The 18,635-nt window shown below is 47.2% G+C and overlaps 1 long non-coding RNA gene across 1 annotated transcript in view; it reads left to right on the top strand.

Moving 5' to 3' along the window:
* The window catches only part of LOC124605641, a 216,089-nt gene that overhangs the window by 107,952 nt on the left and 89,502 nt on the right, over positions 1–18,635 (top strand). The window contains exon 2 of the long non-coding RNA XR_006978666.1: positions 11,895–11,948. This is a non-coding gene — a long non-coding RNA (uncharacterized LOC124605641). The remainder of the gene's footprint in view (positions 1–11,894; positions 11,949–18,635) is intronic.

Genomic DNA, 18,635 nt, shown 5'->3' with positions numbered 1-18,635 from the left:
TATAAATCTTGATGGAAGAAAGACTTTGACGCATAGCAGGGAAGTACCGCTTGGGACAAAGACCGCGCGTCGTCTATTGACGCACATATGAAACACTTTCACCGTGATTTGGCACCTGGATCAAGTCTGGCGACATGCAGCAGAGTACCGAGAACATAGTAGCATTGAAAATTCGTTTCGTGATATATAAAAAAAAGGCATTCGGGACGTTTTCAATTTCTATTCCTCGTTTGTAGTCTCGTATCCTGGGGCAGGGATAAATGAATTATTGAGGTACACCATGGCTGAACGAAGGACACGAAATTGATTCATGTGTCACACTCGCACGCCGCCCGTAACGATGCTAAGGCTGACTTACCCAAGAGTGATCGTCATCTTGTACTAAGCCATACGTGTTTCAAGTTTGGTTGAAATTGTTTCACAGGTTCCAGAGCTGTGCTGGAACATGGATACATTCATTCAAACAGCGACAGCTTTTTCTGTAATCTTGGAGCATAAGCATGTCTATGTGCTGCCTGTATGTAGCTAAGTCGAAGCTCAAGCTCCTCCCCTTTTGGCGAATATATTCGACAGTACGATATCGCTCATATTTTTTTGCCCGAAAGCGACCGTTTGTTTTAATAAATTCTAATGACATAAGCGGTTTGTCTCTGTAGAATGTTAGTAATTTCTCGCCGCTAGGCGTTTGTAAACATTCTCCGAATTGTATTCACTAGGGTCGTTCTTTGTGGGTGATGTAATTTCCCAAATGTCGGTGGAACCGTATGCGTTCGCTCGCTACCGCAATTTGCAAATTTAGATTTTTTATGAATGTATCGATCGTCTCATTAGTTTCATTACGAAAGCAAAGGAAAAGCTGCTTTTACGTTACAAGACAGGGATCTCCTGACAGCTGCTGCCCCATCATGCTTCCTGTTGAACTGGGTCGGATGTTTGTGTAAGTGTCTCGCGATAACATTTCGTCGCTGATAAGTTTATCTGGGGAGCACCTCGTGATCCGCTGACGTCTGCTGAATCATTAACACAGACTGTTGATACCAGTGTCCCTACGCCACATGTACAGACCTGTTGACAGCTGTTAGCCATATCGGTCAAAGGGTCGGCGAGGTAGCTCCAGTGAAGGCCACACAGCGCTAACACCGCCACTTGAGGCCCCAAGCGTGCGACAAGCCGAGGGGCGTCTGCCTGCAATCTTACTTGGCCGACAGCTATAATTCTCATACGCTTTTTTATTGAGAACAAGCTTCCCCTCCCGAAATTCAAACAGCTGTAGTCTGTGACGATAGTTTGATTAATGACCATTTGTTAGAAAATTGTGCAAAGACTTCATGAAGAAACTGATAGTGGACAGGTCTCTCTTGTTCAGTAGTTCAGTCATTTTTTCCCTTTCCAGTGATTGACGAAATCACTGTTTAAAGAACTGTTCAACACAAAAGTCCTTGCAGTCTTGACAGATGGTGACGGAGAATAGGTGCTAGTGAGTGCTTAGGACAGGGTGTATTTGGGTGGCTCCGTCCAAAAGAGCAAGCAACGTACAGAGAGGCACTGTTAACGTGTTTCGGGTGTTTGTTTAGTCATGCTTATGGTAAGAAGAGAGAAAATGGTTCAAATGGCTCTGAGCACTATGGGACTTAACATCTATGGTCATCAGTTCCCTAGAACTTAGAACTACTTAAACCTAACTTAACCTAAGGACATCACACAACACCCAGTCATCACGAGGCAGAGAAAATCCCTGACCCCGCCGGGAATCGAACCCGGGAACCCGGCCGCGGGAAGCGAGAACGCTACCGCACGACCACGAGTAAGAAGAGAAACTGAACGCCTGCAGCTATACACTGCGAGTATCTGGAAGTGCATGGCAGGGGGCACGCCGTTGTACCATGCTTTACGTTTTCTTCCCGTTCCCTACACGGGTGGGGTTAGGGAAGAATGACTGTTTGTACACGTCTATGTCAGCAGTTATCTACACTTAATTTTATCTGTGCGATCCCTGTAGGACATACAGGGTGATTCCGTGATGATGTTACAAACTTTCAGGGATTTTGGAGAGGGGTACTTGCACCAATTTGAGGTAAGGGACCCTGGTCAGAAAATGACCAAGTAGAAAGTTATAAGCGAAAATCGTTCCGACGACATGACAGTAGAATACATGTAGCGATACTGTTGTTGCTAAGATTGTAGGGTAGGAAACTTTCAGAAGTGTCAGCATGGATCAAAACAAGAAAAATATCTAGTAAACGTGGCCTCTGAATGCATACTTACAAGCTATGAGCACTTGGTCGTCTTAACTACTGTGCAACACGTGTCTTCTACTACAAGCCCTTTCGTTCCCATATTTTGTGAGGAAGTACTATGGACCAAAAGAAAAAAAGTTCGTGTACACTCGAAAATGCGTACCTTAAGAGCAATGGACACTTTTTTAGTAGAAGTGATGTTTTCACAGTAGCGAAGACTTAACAACTGCCCATAGCTCTTAATGTATGCATCTCAGAGCCTATATGTACTTCACACTTCCTCTTGTTTTCGTCCGTATTACTTCCTGAATAAAATCTTTTCGGTTTTCAAACCGCGCCAATTCGTATAAAATTCTCGAGCTTTCGAAGGCTACTTCAGCTACCGTCGCCATGAGTAAAACTACTGACTGCCGGGGCTGGCACCATTTTCCGGTTATACTGGTTGATTTTTTCCACAGTATACAAACTGTAAGGAGTGATCGATGAGAGTCTACGAAACAAAAAAGGTGTAACGAACTTATTCCCGGAAATGTATGGTTTCCATGCTAGAGACAGTTTATTCAGTCATACTCAGTTACAGGGATTGCAGTCTAATATGCGCTTTACCATCAGCCACACTTACAGTATGGACTGTTTTCTCCTAGAGGGTGGTATTGTTCCTCATACGTCATGCCTTAGCGCCCTCTCCTGCCGTAGTAATCGTTAATGTGACCGATAAACTTCTCTTGCTGATTCATCTTGTAGTGGATGTGGTACAGCGTTGTACATAATGGTTCAGTATTCGAATCGAGTCCGCAGCTCGTGGTCGTGCGGTAGCGTTCTTGTTGTGTCTAGACAAGACAGCCTAGACACAATGAGAGGAAGCCGAAAGGCACGCGCTAAGCCAAAGCAGGGTGCGTGAGGTCTGAAACAGGATACGTTATGAATGCTATAAAGAAAAGTACGTAGCTTCTGGAATACTTAACTTTAATCCATCCTTTTGGTACATCTGGAGATTGTGGCGATACAAGTGAGACTCTTTAGATACATGCAATGTTACTAATGGCGCCTTGCTAGGTCGTAGCCATTGACTTAGCTGACGGCTATTCTAACTATCTGCTCTGCAAATGAGCAATGCTTCGTCCATGTAGTCGCTAGCAAAGTCGTCCGTACAACTGGGGCGAATGCTAGTCCGTATCTCGAGACCTGCCTTGTGGTGGCGCTCGGTCTGCGATCACACAGTGGCGACACGCGGGTCCGACATGTACTAATGGACCGCGGCCGATTTAAAACTACCACCTAGCAAGTGTGGTGTCTGGCGGTGACACCACATTCCTCCCCCGCAAATCGGCGAACGGTCGTGTTATAAGGCTTCCGCCCGCCGTGGGGAGGACCCCATGTTGACGTATGCGATGAGGTGGGGAGCCTAACAACAGGCGAGGCTGTGCCACCCGCACCCGGCCATTCGGTCCGAGGGGATCTAGGAAACGCCTGAAAACCTAGTCCAGGGTGCACGTCAATATGCGGTGTATGCGCCCGTAAAGAGACAGGAGGGGCCGAAGGGTCGACCTCCATTGCGTCGGGGACCCGACGCGCGAAGACGCCATGTGGTCCGGAGCGGGCAAGAGTTCCATGGCGGAGGACAGCTGGTCACGGGAAGCGATCGGCGGCGCGTGACCCAGGGAGGCGCTTGGCGGCTGCAGCGACGCGTCCACTGCGGGCGGCGCCGGCTGGAGGACAGGCGGCGGCGGCGGAGGCGGCAGCGGCGCGTCGCCATGGGGCGAAATGGAAGGCATCGTCGGTAACACCTGGGGATGAGGCGAGCCAGTAGATGGGTCCCCAGGGCGCTGACCGGACGGCACCGTCGCTGAAAGCAGACGGGGAGCGGCAGAACCCGTGCGACGACAGAGGCGCAGCTGATTGAGTTGCCAACGCACCTCACCAGAGGCCCCCAAAACCAAATACATCGCGCGGCCGAGGCAGCGAAGAATGCGCCCTGCGAGCCAACGCCGTGAACCTCGATAGTTGCGATAGAATACAACGTCGCCCGGAGCAAAAGCAGAAGACTGCCGCTGCACCGGAACCTGATGCGGCGGGTGCAACAAAGACATCAAGGTTCGATGAGGACGACTGTGGAGCAACTCAGCCGGCGAGCGACCATCTCGGGGCTGAGAGCGATACGATGACAAAAAGAGCAACAACGCGTCCTCCCGAGAATACGACTCTTTCAACTTCAACATCTGTGACTTGAAAGTCCGGACCAATCGTTCAGAGGCACCGTTTGACTGAGGCGAAAACGGCGCGGATGTCAGATGTTGAATACCATTGGCCTGGCAGAATGACTGAAATTCTGCGGACATGAATTGTGGGCCATTGTCGGAAACAATAGTCTGCGGAAGACCTTCAATGCAAAAGATAGCAGACAACGCTTGGATGGTGGCAGATGACGTCGTGGAAGACATCCGGACAACAAAAGGAAAATTACTGAAGGCATCTACCAGAACCAACCATGGAGCATTCCAGAATGGACCAGCAAAATCGATGTGCAAGCGTTGCCAAGGGGAAGTGGCTTTTGGCCATGCAAAGACTTTCCGCGGCGGTGCGGATTGTTGTTCGGCACACGCCATGCAAGAAGGACACATATTCGTAATCGCAGCATCGATTCCTAACCAAGTACAGTGCTGACAAGCAAGTTGTTTCGTTCGCACCATACCCCAATGTCCTTGGTGGAGAAGCCGTAAAACAGAGGACTGTAACGAACGTGGGACCACGACTCTGGACTGATCATTATCAGAACGCAACAACAAAACACCACGTCGAACAAAAAGTCTCTCCTTGTGAGCAAAAAATCGGCGAACCAACGGATCCTCGATCCGAGACTTTGACAAAGGCCATTGCGTAGCAACAAAACGCAAAACGGTAGCAAGGACAGGGTCAGCAGCTGTGGCTGTAGCTACACGACGAAAATCAATCGGAAACGATTCGACCACTTCATCGGTTTCCGAATCAATGAACATGCAAGCAAGTTCGGAAGAATCGAATGCTCTATCCTCAGCAACAGGGAAACGGGACAACGCATCGGCGTTTCCGTGCTTAGCAGTGGACCGATACAAGATATCGTAGCGATACTGCGACAGGAAAAGAGACCAGCGAATGAATTTCGGCGCTGTACGTGGAGGTACAGGCTTGTTCGGATGAAAAAGCGATGTCAAAGGTTTGTGGTCTGTGATGACAGTAAAGTGACGGCCATACAAGAAATCATGAAACTTTGTAACACCAAAGACGAGAGCCAAAGCTTCTTTCTCTATCTGCGAGTAATTTCTTTGCGCAGACGAGAGCAATTTGGACGCAAAGGCAAGAGGGCGATCATGCGATCCATCTTTGTGCGCAAGCACAGCACCGATCCCGAAATCCAATGCATCTACCATCAACAAAAGGGGTTTCCGGGGATCGAATGGCGTAAGGCAAGTATTAGAAAGCAACGCCGATTTCAACTGGCGAAAGGCGCGTTCGCATTCCGTCGTCCAGACGAACGGAACACCCTTACGGCGTAAGCTATGAAGCGGAGCTGAAATGGAAGAGACATTGCGCACATTCACTCACACCTTGAGATTCGAAATCGTGTAATGTTCTTGCGACCTCATCACGCAATGCGTGGGGAACATTGTGCGCTCTGAAAAATTTCGATGGCACGTTTACTTTCAGTTCCAAATGTGCTTCATAGTTCTTAGCGCAACCAAGGCCGGGTGCAAAAATGTCTGCAAATTCTTCACATAGCCGAGAAACACTGGCGGAAGGCACAGTCTGATTCACCGATAGGACCTGATTTACAATAGACATTTTAAACAATTGAAATAAATCTAAACCAAACAAGTTCACTGCAGAAGAAGAACGAAGAACGTAAAATGACACAAGTTTTGTTTGTCCCTTATATGTTGCAAGAAGAGTGCACTGTCCTAACACAGGGATATTCTGACCTGAATAACTATTTAACTGAACATTTGCGGCACGCAACGGAGGTTTGCCCAGTTGTTTGTACGTGTCATGATTGAGCAATGAAACTGCAGCTCCGGTATCGAGCTGGAATGATATGACCGTGCCATTAAAGTCCAAATTTACAAAAAGTTTATTGTCCTGCTGATGACGAGAGCGACTGTCTCGTGCAATTTGAACTGATACAGGTACAGCATCACTTGCTAATTGACGTGATTTCCGGCGACGTCGACGCACACTTTGTGTGGGACAAACACAGTCACTGTTAGAGACAGTGGCACTGGACGTAGTGGAATTAACTACATGAATGTCCATGGGTGAAGGTCCACGAGCCTGAGTGTCCTTGGTTCGATTCCGGCGCGAAGCAAAGGGCCTGGAATGATTGTGATTGTGTGATCTGAGCTTTTTCTGGCAAACACTTTGAACATGTCGTTTCTTATTACAGAAAAAGCAAATAGCTTAGCGTGACGGGCAATTTTCACGCGAATGTCTAGTAGCACACCGCGGGCATGATTTCACTGCTGTTGTATGCTGTCACGGCACACCTGGTTTAGAGCGTGGCGGCAGCTGCGCGGACGTGTGCGAGGGCAGTTTACCGGGCCATGCAGCGCGCCCGGCGGGCCGGTTAATTTGACACACGGCTGGCGAAGTTGCAAATGATTCCTGTGCAAAGTCAAGCGTGTCTTGTCTATCCAATATGTCTATCACTTGTTGAAGGGAGGGATTGACTAGTTTCAAAATCTGTTCCCGTATGCGAACATCAGAAACGTTCTGTGCTATTGCATCACGTACCATAGTATCTGAATAAGGGAGTCCACATTCACACTCAAATGCACAATCCCTAGTAAGGCCTTGCAATGTTGCAACCCACTCCCTATTAGTCTGACCGGCCGTACGTTTTGTACGAAAGAACGTATACCTTTTTGCAACGACATTAACTGTTTCCTTGAAATAGGCATCTAAAGCAGACAAAATTTCTTCGTAGGACAGAGTTGCTACGTCACGTCGGGGAAATAATTTCACTATCACACGGTACGTTTGCACCCCTACACACGCCAATAAATGAGGCTGCCGCTCGTTACCTTGAATTCTGTAGGCGGCGAGATGAAATCCAAACTGGCGTGACCACTCCGTCCATGTTTCCTTAGCTGGTTCATAGGGACGAAATGGGGGTGCAACTGCATGTTGTGGCTGCGGTAGCGGTGAAGCGGCGCGGCCGCATCGTTTTGCAGTGCACGTTGACCCTGGACGAGCTGTCCAAGGGCATCCAATAACGCTTGCGTCTGCTGATTCTGCAAGCGATAAAATTTGGACAGTACATCTGGCGAAGCCATGACACAAGTAAATGTAAGCAATTAGAAAGAACAAGACCCTTTCCGTTGACTCGTCGCCAAAAATTGTTGTGTCTAGACAAGACAGCCTAGACACAATGAGAGGAAGCCGAAAGGCACGCGCTAAGCCAAAGCAGGGTGCGTGAGGTCTGAAACAGGATACGTTATGAATGCTATAAAGAAAAGTATGTAGCTTCTGGAATACTTAACTTTAATCCATCCTTTTGGTACATCTGGAGATTGTGGCGATACAAGTGAGACTCTTTAGATACATGCAATGTTACTAATGGCGCCTTGCTAGGTCATAGCCATTGACTTAGCTGAAGGCTATTCTAACTATCTGCTCTGCAAATGAGCAATGCTTCGTCCATGTAGTCGCTAGCAAAGTCGTCCGTACAACTGGGGCGAATGCTAGTCCGTATCTCGAGACCTGCCTTGTGGTGGCGCTCGGTCTGCGATCACACAGTGGCGACACGCGGGTCCGACATGTACTAATGGACCGCGGCCGATTTAAAACTACCACCTAGCAAGTGTGGTGTCTGGTGGTGACACCACAGTTCTCGCTTCCCGCGCCCGGGTTCCCAGGTTCGATTCCCGGTGGGGTCAGTGATTTTTCTCTGCCTCGTGATGACTGGGTGTTGTGTGATGTCCTTAGGTTAGTTAGGTTTAGGTAGTTCTAAGTTCTAGGGGACTGATGACCGTAGATGTTAAGTCCCATAGTGCTCAGAGCCATTTGAACCATTTTTTTATTCGAATCGAGAGCTTGGCGACACGGTGTGTACATATGGAAAGGCAGATGGCAACGGCGGCGGGCAGCAAGGTTGTATCAAGAAGCCTATCCCCACCGACAACCACCACTTCATTTAATGTTTGCAAGAGTCTTTCGCCTATTGTCTGAGACAGTGTCGTTTCAGGAAATTATGAACGATGTATCCGAAATGTTCGGACACTAGGTATGGAGGAAAAAGTGGTTAACACTGTGGAAGTCAAACCCCCCCCCCGTATCTGTACCAGGCAGTTGGGCCGCCAATACAGGGTAAACTAGACGACCGTATGTGGAACATCCTCCATGACAATTGTTTACCATTATCACTTACAGCGTGTGCAGGGCTTACAAGCGACAGACTTTCCACATCGAGAGCAGTTTTGTCACTGGTTTCTTCAGAAGCCAACGATTCCGGGATTTGTGTCATGCATCCTACTCACAGATGAGGAGTGGTAGCTTCAACTTTCACAGCAGTCATCTATGGGATAGTATGAAGAACCCCCATGGTATGGTGACAACGAATCATCAACATCGGTGCAGCCAGAATGTTTGGGCCGGTATAATTGGCGACCGTAATTTGGGACTAGTCTACCTTCCACGTCGCGTAATAGGGCAGAACTATTGGTATTTCTTGCGGGTGACTTAGCCTCTCCTGGTAAACAAGGGCCATTGATGATCCGAAGGGTTATATGGCTGCTACGTGATGGTGCTCCAGCCCACTTCGCCGTTAACGTCCGGACGCATGTGAATCGTGTCTTCCATGGTCACCAGATCGGACAAAAGGGTCCAGTTGCATGGCCTGCTCGTTCAGTGGATCTCAACCCGTGCGATTTCTGGTTCTAGAGCCGTCTCAAAAAGTATTGTGAATGCAGAGCCTATTCCAGATGTGGAGACACTGGAGCAGTGTATTCATGCTGCCTTTGACACTGTTCGGATGCAGCTTGGCCGATGTGAACGTGTGAGACAGAAGGTTCTACGGCGCTTACACGCATGCGTTGAGGCACATAGAAACAGTTTTCAACTCATACTGTAACTGTGGCTGCATGATACAGCGCGTATTAAACCGCAGTCTCTGTAACAATGTATGACTGAATAAATGGTTTCTAGCATGGAAACCACGTATGTCTGGGCATAAGTTCATTAGACCGTTTTTGTTCTGTATCCTCTCATCGACCAATTCCTAGAGTTTGTACTAAATGGTTCAAATGGCTCTGAGCACTATGGGACTTAACGTCTATGGCCATCAGTCCCCTAGAACTTAGAACTACTTAAACCTAACTAACCTAAGGACACCACACAACACCCAGCCATCACGAGGCAGAGAAAATCCCTGACCCCGCCGGGAATCGAACTCAGGAACCCGGGAGTGGGAAGCGAGAACGCTACCGCACGACCACGAGATGCGGGCAGAGTTTGTACTCTGTGGGAAAAAAAATCACTCTGTATAGCTGACTTCGGCCTCTGGCACCAATCGGAGGTGAGTTGGGCAGCTCATAGCAGCTCCGGCCCGTCGCCGGACCCAGTGAGTCAGCGGGCGCAGGGGACCGGCACCATGTTTAAGCGTCCGTCGTTGCTTCGTTTTGACATCGAAAACCTACCTCCAGGCCCTACTAAGTGTGAACCGCTGGTCTCTGGTAAAATTATTGCTTTCATTCTAGTTTCAGCCGCCTCTTTGGAATTCCAGTATGGTGACGCACGAGTCAAGACTTTGGTGCTCTACGACTGTATTTTGTGTCCGTTTTCCAGGCAATGCTCATCTATGGCCGACTTGTCAAGCTCCCTTTGCTTAAGATTTCTCTTGTGCTCGGCACTACACTCTGCTCTGCAACTGTACGAATTGTCTGACCTATATAGAGGTTGCCGCACTCGCAAGGGACACCATACGTACCGAGCACACGAAGAGCTATGGCTCTGAGCACTATGGGTTGGGTTGTTTTGGGGAAGGAGACCAGACAGCGAGGTCATCGGTCTCATCGGATTAGGGAAGGACGGGGAAGGAAGTCGCCCGTGCCCTTTGAAAGGAACCATCCCGCCATTTGCCTGGAGCGATTTAGGGAAATCACAGGAAAACCTAAATCAGGATGGCCGGACGCGGGATTGAACCGTCGTCCTCCCGAATGCGAGTCCAGTGTGAGCACTATGGGACTTAACTTCTGAAGTCATCAGTCCCCTATAACTTAGAACTACTTAAACCTAAATAACCTAAGGACATCACACACATCCATGCGCGAGGCAGGACTCGAACCTGCGACCGTAGCGGACGCACGGTTCCAGACTGTAGCGCCTAGAACGAAGAGCTATGTCATCTTTAGCAGGGCGCAGCATATCTCGTATTTGGAGGCGGGCCGGAACACTGGTCTCTTTCAGTGTCTCTGCAGCAGACGTCCTGATTTGTTGCTCGTTGCCCCACAGTATGACAGGAAAGCCGCCGACTTGGCTTTTTCCGCCGATCCACAAGGCGTCCTCCTTCGGTGGTACCTGAAAGCGTTTGGAAATCTCTCTTGTTGTAAACATTCTTCACGAACACGTACCTCAAGTGCTGCAATTCAGGCTGTAGGTGGTCGTCGTCAGAAATTACTTTGGATCTGTGCATTAACGTGTTCAGGACCGCTTTCTTGTGTACAAGATGATGAAAACTACGGCCGTTCAAATACGGATCAGTGTGCGTCGGTTTCCTGTACGCTGACTGACCAAGCCGTCCTCCTGCATTCCGCTCAACTGAAATATCCAAGAACAGTAGCTTGCCATCCTTCTCAATCTCTATGGTAAATTTAATGTTGGGATGGACAAAGTTCATGTGATACACGAGCTGTTCCAGTGTATTTTCACCGTGAGGCCATATCAGGAAAGTGTCATCGACGTATCTTAAGAAGCAAGATGGACGCAACTCCACAGAGTTGAGAGCCTGCTCCTCAGAGTGCTCCACGAAGAAATTCGCGACTACAGGTGACAGCGGTGAACCCTTCGCTGTGCCATCCGTCACTTCAGAGTATTCGCCGCGGTACAAGAAGTACGTTGTCATTAGAAAATGACGGAACAACTTGACGATTCCTGATTGAAACTGTTCAGCCAAAAGATCCAGCATGTCTTCCTTGCACTGGCATCCTCGTGAAAAGTGACACCACGTCCAGGCAAACCATTATGTCGTTCCGGTCTATTTTCATTTTCTTGAGTGTTTCAACAAATGTCTGACAGCTTACACTCGGTGTTCACTATGTCCCAGTTTTGGCACTAATAATCTAGCAAGATGTTTTTCCAGTCTGTTTTGCAGAAAGTAAGAAAAATTGCATAACTTCCTTAATGAACAATAATAACACGACACGTCGCGAAATGTTCATACAGTACGCGAAAATTTATTGCAACTACAGACTGATAACACTCAACGTGGAACATTATAAAAGCATGTAAAGTGGATGACTTAAAAGAAAGTTAAACGCTATTTAAAAGGTTCAATCACAAATAAAGTGTCAGTATAATTTTTTGGGTGAAGGAGACTAACATAAAGTAAGTATAGAATTTTATTTGTTAATAGTTTGGTGATGACAGCCGTGGGCCTCTGGTGTAACGTCAATCCATTGTACTTTGCAGTATCCTGGAGACGAGACTGGCTGACGGAAGCGGGTTTGCGGAAACACTGACGAGGTGAGTGGCAGGCGTGGGTGCCGGCGGTGCAGACAGATCAGCTGGTGAAGTGAAGCATCGTTAGCAAACCAGCGTATGAGAGTTAAACAGTTCTTATATTGTAGATCAAGGCCATAAGGTGACATCTCAGTTTGTAGAATACGAGTCAGACAATTCCAGCATTGGTTTTACATAAAATGAACCAGCTCACATCATTTTATAAGAGACGTGCAGTCAGAGTCTATTTTTCATTGCGAGCTGATCATTCAGCATATTTTTAGAATTTAGGCGGAAATGTTTTTAGATTTCAAGCTATTCTAAGATGTTCAATTTGTAGCTCTTATCAACCATACGCAAAATTTCCATATTAAGCACACATCGGAGGAAAAGAGTGTTTTACGACTTACCTGTATTTACACCTTCCTTGTTGAGCAAGTGCTCACGAAAGGGGGTCTTAAACGACCTCGCTATTTGTCTTATATAAAAAACAGACATCCATTGCATTGAATCCCTTGTTTGAGAAATTAGTATGATCCTTGAACAGCAGCGTGGTGACATCATTGGAGGTAAAGGACGAATTGGCGTCATATTTTTTAAACACTTCGCAGTACGATATGAAATGTCACCTAGTAATAATATTGTAATGTATTTCTTTACAGTGAGGTCATTTTTATTGAGTGAAGAGGCATTAATATTTCCCTTTGTTTTAGCTTTATAAAATTTTTGTACGAGACCCGCTTGATACCCGTTGTTGACTGCTGTATGCTTCAAATTGTTAAATTCAGTAATTCCTGGGTGTTCGTGTTGATGAAAACTTCAAGTGGAAGAAGCATGCTACTGAGCTTATCGTGTATACATATCATCCTGCAAACTGATACGTTCAACAACATTTCGATAGAAAGAATCGTTCAAATGATCTGTGGAACACGCAACTAACTAATTTCAACAGCAGAAGGGGTTAGGGAGACTTTGAACATACGGTCGACATAGCGTTACACAACGCCGGTTTTTGCTTAAAGGGGTCATAACAAGCAGCATGAACAATGTTACCTGTTGTGGCAGGTTTCCTGTAAATACCAAAGTTAATTTTACCGTCTATTAAACGTAGTTTTAGGTCACTGAAGCTGAGTTCATTACGCCGGTTTTCTATTTCATAGCCGGCCGGGGTGGCCGAGCGGTTCTAGGTACTTCAGTCTGTAACCGCGCGACCACTACGTTCGCAGGTTAGAATCCTGCCTCGGGCATGGATGTGTGTGATGCCCTTAAGTTAATTAGGTTTAAGTAGTTGTAAGTTCTAGGGGACTGATGACCTCAGAAGTTAAGTCCCATAGTGCTCAGAGCCATTTGAACCATTTTTTCTATTTCATATGTAAATTTAATTTTAGTGTGGTACCAATTCAGAGTGTCTCCAAGTAATATCATGACATCCCCTTTAATGTAAATGATAGTATCGTAAAACGTGCCATCTCTAGGATGGAATACTAGTAGCCAGAGCGGTGTAAGATGAAAAAAAATTAGTCACAGAATAATTAATGAAGATAACAGCTAGACGTCCAGTGAGGCCGTTCTCCATAGCGAGGCGTTCATCCGACCACAGAAACTGAATGATGTTTGGGACCGAATCAGTACTGATAAACGAAAAAAATGCGAGAGAAGTGGGTATGGTGGTTTGAACGTGTGCTTGAGGAGATTCGGGTGTTGTGGAATAGTTGAGTAGTATTAAATACCGACATTTCTGCTCTAACAGGTGGTAGTGGTGGTGCTGCTGCTGCTTCGTGAGACTAGCATGAACTGTTTCGACAATTGTTGAGTATGTCCTTGCTTGCTAAATAAGAAAGCTTTTGTCTGTGTTTCGTGAAACTTCTGTAGGTAACTTTTCAAAAATATACATTAAGCAACATATACCTAACCTAGATATTAAGTATAATGCGCATTCAAAGATTAGCAGTTCATTATGCCTTTTGGATTGGACGACTTTTAGTAGATTAAGTTAGACGTACTTTCGCGACGAAAGATCCATATTGAGGTGATGCTCCAAGATACACCATTTTTTACAAAGGAAAACAAATACAGTATATAATTGCATAGGCTTCCGTGGCATGCGTCAGTTGACATAAGTTTTCTGAGAAACCAACGTCTTAGTCACGGTCCAAGATGCTACTCCAGGCGGGTGTAAAATGAATGTGCGCAGCGGAAAATAATAAACGCTAAAATGATGAATTGGCCCTGTGTGACTACCCCCTGAAGCAGATCTTATGATCTATATATATATATATATATATATATATATATATATACTCCTGGAAATGGAAAAAAGAACACATTGACACCGGTGTGTCAGACCCACCATACTTGCTCCGGACACTGCGAGAGGGCTGTACAAGCAATGATCACACGCACGGCACAGCGGACACACCAGGAACCGCGGTGTTGGCCGTCGAATGGCGCTAGCTGCGCAGCATTTGTGCACCGCCGCCGTCAGTGTCAGCCAGTTTGCCGTGGCATACGGAGCTCCATCGCAGTCTTTAACACTGGTAGCATGCCGCGACAGCGTGGACGTGAACCGTATGTGCAGTTGACGGACTTTGAGCGAGGGCGTATAGTGGGCATGCGGGAGGCCGGGTGGACGTACCGCCGAATTGCTCAACACGTGGGCCGTGAGGTCTCCACAGTACATCGATGTTGTCGCCAGTGGTCGGCGGAAGGTGCACGTGCCCGTCGACCTGGGACCGGACCGCAGCGACGCACGGATGCACGCCAAGACCGTAGGATCCTACGCAGTGCCGTAGGGGACCGCACCGCCACTTCCCAGCAAATTAGGGACACTGTTGCTCCTGGGGTATCGGCGAGGACCATTCGCAACCGTCTCCATGAAGCTGGGCTACGGTCCCGCACACCGTTAGGCCGTCTTCCGCTCACGCCCCAACATCGTGCAGCCCGCCTCCAGTGGTGTCGCGACAGGCGTGAATGGGGGGCGAATGGAGACGTGTCGTCTTCAGCGATGAGAGTCGCTTCTGCCTTGGTGCCAATGATGGTCGTATGCGTGTTTGGCGCCGTGCAGGTGAGCGCCACAATCAGGACTGCATACGACCGAGGCACACGGGGCCAACACTCGGCATCATGGTGTGGGGAGCGATCTCCTACACTGGCCGTACACCACTGGTGATCGTCGAGGGGACACTGAATAGTGCACGGTACATCCAAACCGTCATCGAACCCATCGTTCTACCATTCCTAGACCGGCAAGGGAACTTGCTGTTCCAACAGGACAATGCACGTCCGCATGTATCCCGTGCCACCCAACGTGCTCTAGAAGGTGTAAGTCAACTACCCTGGCCAGCAAGATCTCCGGATCTGTCCCCCATTGAGCATGTTTGGGACTGGATGATGCGTCATCTCACGCGGTCTGCACGTCCAGCACGAACGCTGGTCCAACTGAGGCGCCAGGTGGAAATGGCATGGCAAGCCATTCCACAGGACTACATCCAGCATCTCTACGATCGTCTCCATGGGAGACTAGCAGCCTGCATTGCTGCGAAAGGTGGATATACACTGTACTAGACCCGACATTGTGCATGCTCTGTTGCCTGTGTCTATGTGCCTGTGGTTCTGTCAGTGTGATCATGTGATGTATCTGACCCCAGGAATGTGTCAATAAAGTTTCCCCTTCCTGGGACAATGAATTAACGGTGTTCTTATTTCAATTTCCAGGAGTATATATATATATATATAAAGTTACAATCTAAACATAAATGTATGATGAAGGCAACTAATACTACTAAATGATAAACGTTGTTGTTCAATATATATTTATTATAGATTAAAAACAACTCTTTAAGTACAATTGTCTATATTTCCTAACTAAAATTATCAATCAATTGCCCAACTCTGCCCCTTAGTATGACTGCGCGATCTAATATCAATAACACAAAATGACTGACATCATCTACGTACCAAACACTGGACGACACTACTTTCAAATATGATCTACGGTGGTGTGGAACCTCAGTGGAAATAAACTAACATGATCACAGCTGTTTAGCTTTATAGCCCTAATAAGCTGAAGCAATTTGCGATATCACCCTAAGTACTGCGTTCACAACGTCGAAGTGATGGTTCTCGTACTCGTCTGCGACGATGGAAGAACTCCAGTCACAAATAAACTCTTTCAAACACTAGGACGGCAGAAGGTGGTCCTCTGACTAATATACTCTAGTACTGTCTTCTCCTCTCTGTGTTCTACAGACGAGAAACGCAAACTACTGCGTACTCAACAACTTCCAACCCGGAGGTGAAGTCCAGAATCGTATATGTTCGCGGAACAGTACAGTGCCTAACTGTTCTAACTATAAACTCTCCTGATAGCAAAGCTGATGCCAAGCGACCGTCACACACGGGCGCTCACAGCGGAAGACCTCATCTCTCCGCCGCTGGCTTCCCAGCAAGGCTCGGCTCCTCACCCTCGTAAATCCGAAAACGAATCATATTCCTTTCACCTGCGTCCAAGATTTACAGAGTTCCGGTTGTCCTTCTGGTGCTGCTACAATAGAGGCCGGCCGTCACCCTATTGTGCTCCAGAGCCCAGGTGCCACGACGTCCGTCTAGCTACTTCCTGTTTTTAAGCAGGACCAACACCTGAGCGGGCCTTCCACCCAGAGCTTGCGTTCTTTCTGCCATTTCATCTCCACTGGCGTTCCAACCTCTACTATTATAGGCAATCATTCATTACGCCGTTCTGTTAATAAAGACACTCCGTCACCTTTCATGCAATAGGCGTTAACAATTATTTACAAGGCGTACGTGACAATGTCAGTCTGCTTTAAATATGCATATATACGATGTACAACCTATCAAATGATACCTAATTGTGGTTGTAGTTCCCGGCAAAGTATGTGGATGAGTGCTTGTAAGGTGCGAAATTATAGCCACCTTACAACGGTTACAGTGGCTTCTTCTTAGTCTTCTGACGTGCTTTAGTTGTGTTAAGTTGATACGATTGGTCACGTGAGGCGGAAGGAGCGGGAAGTTTACTGTAGTAGGTTACTGGGGTGGGGTGAGTTGGGGGGGGGTGTCTGCTGTTGTATGCTGCTTCTCGCATTGTGTGCCGTTATTGGTGGACGTCGGCGAATGAGGCGTGGACTCCCGTTTCCCACCTGCTGGACGCAGGCACTTTTAACTCGCTAGTAGCGCTCGCTTCTCGTGTTGTTTGTTGGTGCGGCCTGTTGCACTCTGAGGGCTGGCAGGCAGAATAGGGCGAGCCCGAGTCCGTCCCCTCTTTTCATGTTGTTGGTGTGTTGCATTATTTCGATGGTTTCTCGGATCTTGCGTTTCGTCAAAGCCGGCTGCTTGACCAGTACACAGGTTTCGTTAAATTGTTTCCTGGCCTCAGTGTTGCTGCAACGCACGTAGCGGATCACGAGAGCTACATTCGTCTAGGGCAACACAGCAAATTCAGAGTAGCCGAACACCAGAAGACTGGTAGTAACTTTGTGCGAAGTACGATATGAAGTCAAAGCGCAGAAGGCACTCCATTATATAAACACGCACACACACACACACACACACACACACACACACACACACACACACACACACACACACACAGAGAGAGAGAGAGAGAGAGAGAGAGAGAGAGAGAGAGAGAGAGCGTCGATAACATGATCGTACAATCGATGCATGACTCCCCCAAGCTGGTCGCATAGAAACCACAGTAAAGTTCCCGCTCCTTCCGCCTCAAGTGACCAACTGTATAACAATAATCTTTAAGAAATTTTAACATAGTGTTATGCTCAGTGAGCAGTAATATCATAAATATAAGTTAGGCTGCACAGCTAAATCACACCGGTAGATACAGAAGGAAGCCACTGTAACCGTCGCAGAAACGTTGGTTTCTGCAGTATAGGTTTTACATTGTGGCACGGTATCATGCTCAGAAAACTATTATGTGTGAAACAAATATGCTGATGTACTTTCCACAGCCTCCAAGTGAAGTGGTCCTCTTGGATGTGGAATAAGTAAAAAAAGAAGAAACATGAATATATCTTCATTTAAAAGATAGTAAATAACCTGTCACGAAATATGTACCTGTTAAGTACACTGAGGTGCATAAGGTTAATTTTTAGGCTGCTGTAGTCACGCATCATCAGTTATGAAAATCATTTTCTTTAGCAGTAGAAAGGATATTTTACCGAGATGGCATGTCAGGTTTTCTGGAACATGTAAGAGCTGTGATGCGACTGTCGCGTCTTCTTATACTTCCACTTCTTGTTTATCGAAAACTTCGATTGTACCCTTTAAATTACCACAGTCACCGAAAAAGAATGTTTATAATAGAGGTGGAAAATCTGCGACATCATGTACAGTGACGCCGAAAAGTTAAGACGCAAGGACCAGAATGTCAGAAGAAAAAAAGAAACAAATTCTTCACGAAAATACAATCTGCTTCGAAAGGTGACTCAAATGGCGATTTGAAATCGCTCCTTTTTTATGTATCGCCTGAAATGGACTTCGTGCTATTCGGAAGTGAGCCCATGGTGGTGCAGCTGCTAGAGCACCAGACTCTGGCCCTGCAGGTCTCCGGTTCAGTCCCGGATAGGAGCGTTACTGTAGGCTCAGTTTGTGAAGGCCCCTTCTCTCGAATAATAAATCGTCCAATTTTTCTGAAATTGTTATCTCTTGGTTGTCTGGTCATGTTAATCACATGTAGCG

This window comes from Schistocerca americana, chromosome 3 (assembly GCF_021461395.2).
Source record: "Schistocerca americana isolate TAMUIC-IGC-003095 chromosome 3, iqSchAmer2.1, whole genome shotgun sequence".
Taxonomy (NCBI): Eukaryota; Metazoa; Arthropoda; class Insecta; order Orthoptera; family Acrididae; genus Schistocerca; species Schistocerca americana.
The sequence above is the reverse complement of the archived record's forward strand: the minus strand, read 5'-3'. Positions and strand labels throughout refer to the sequence as shown.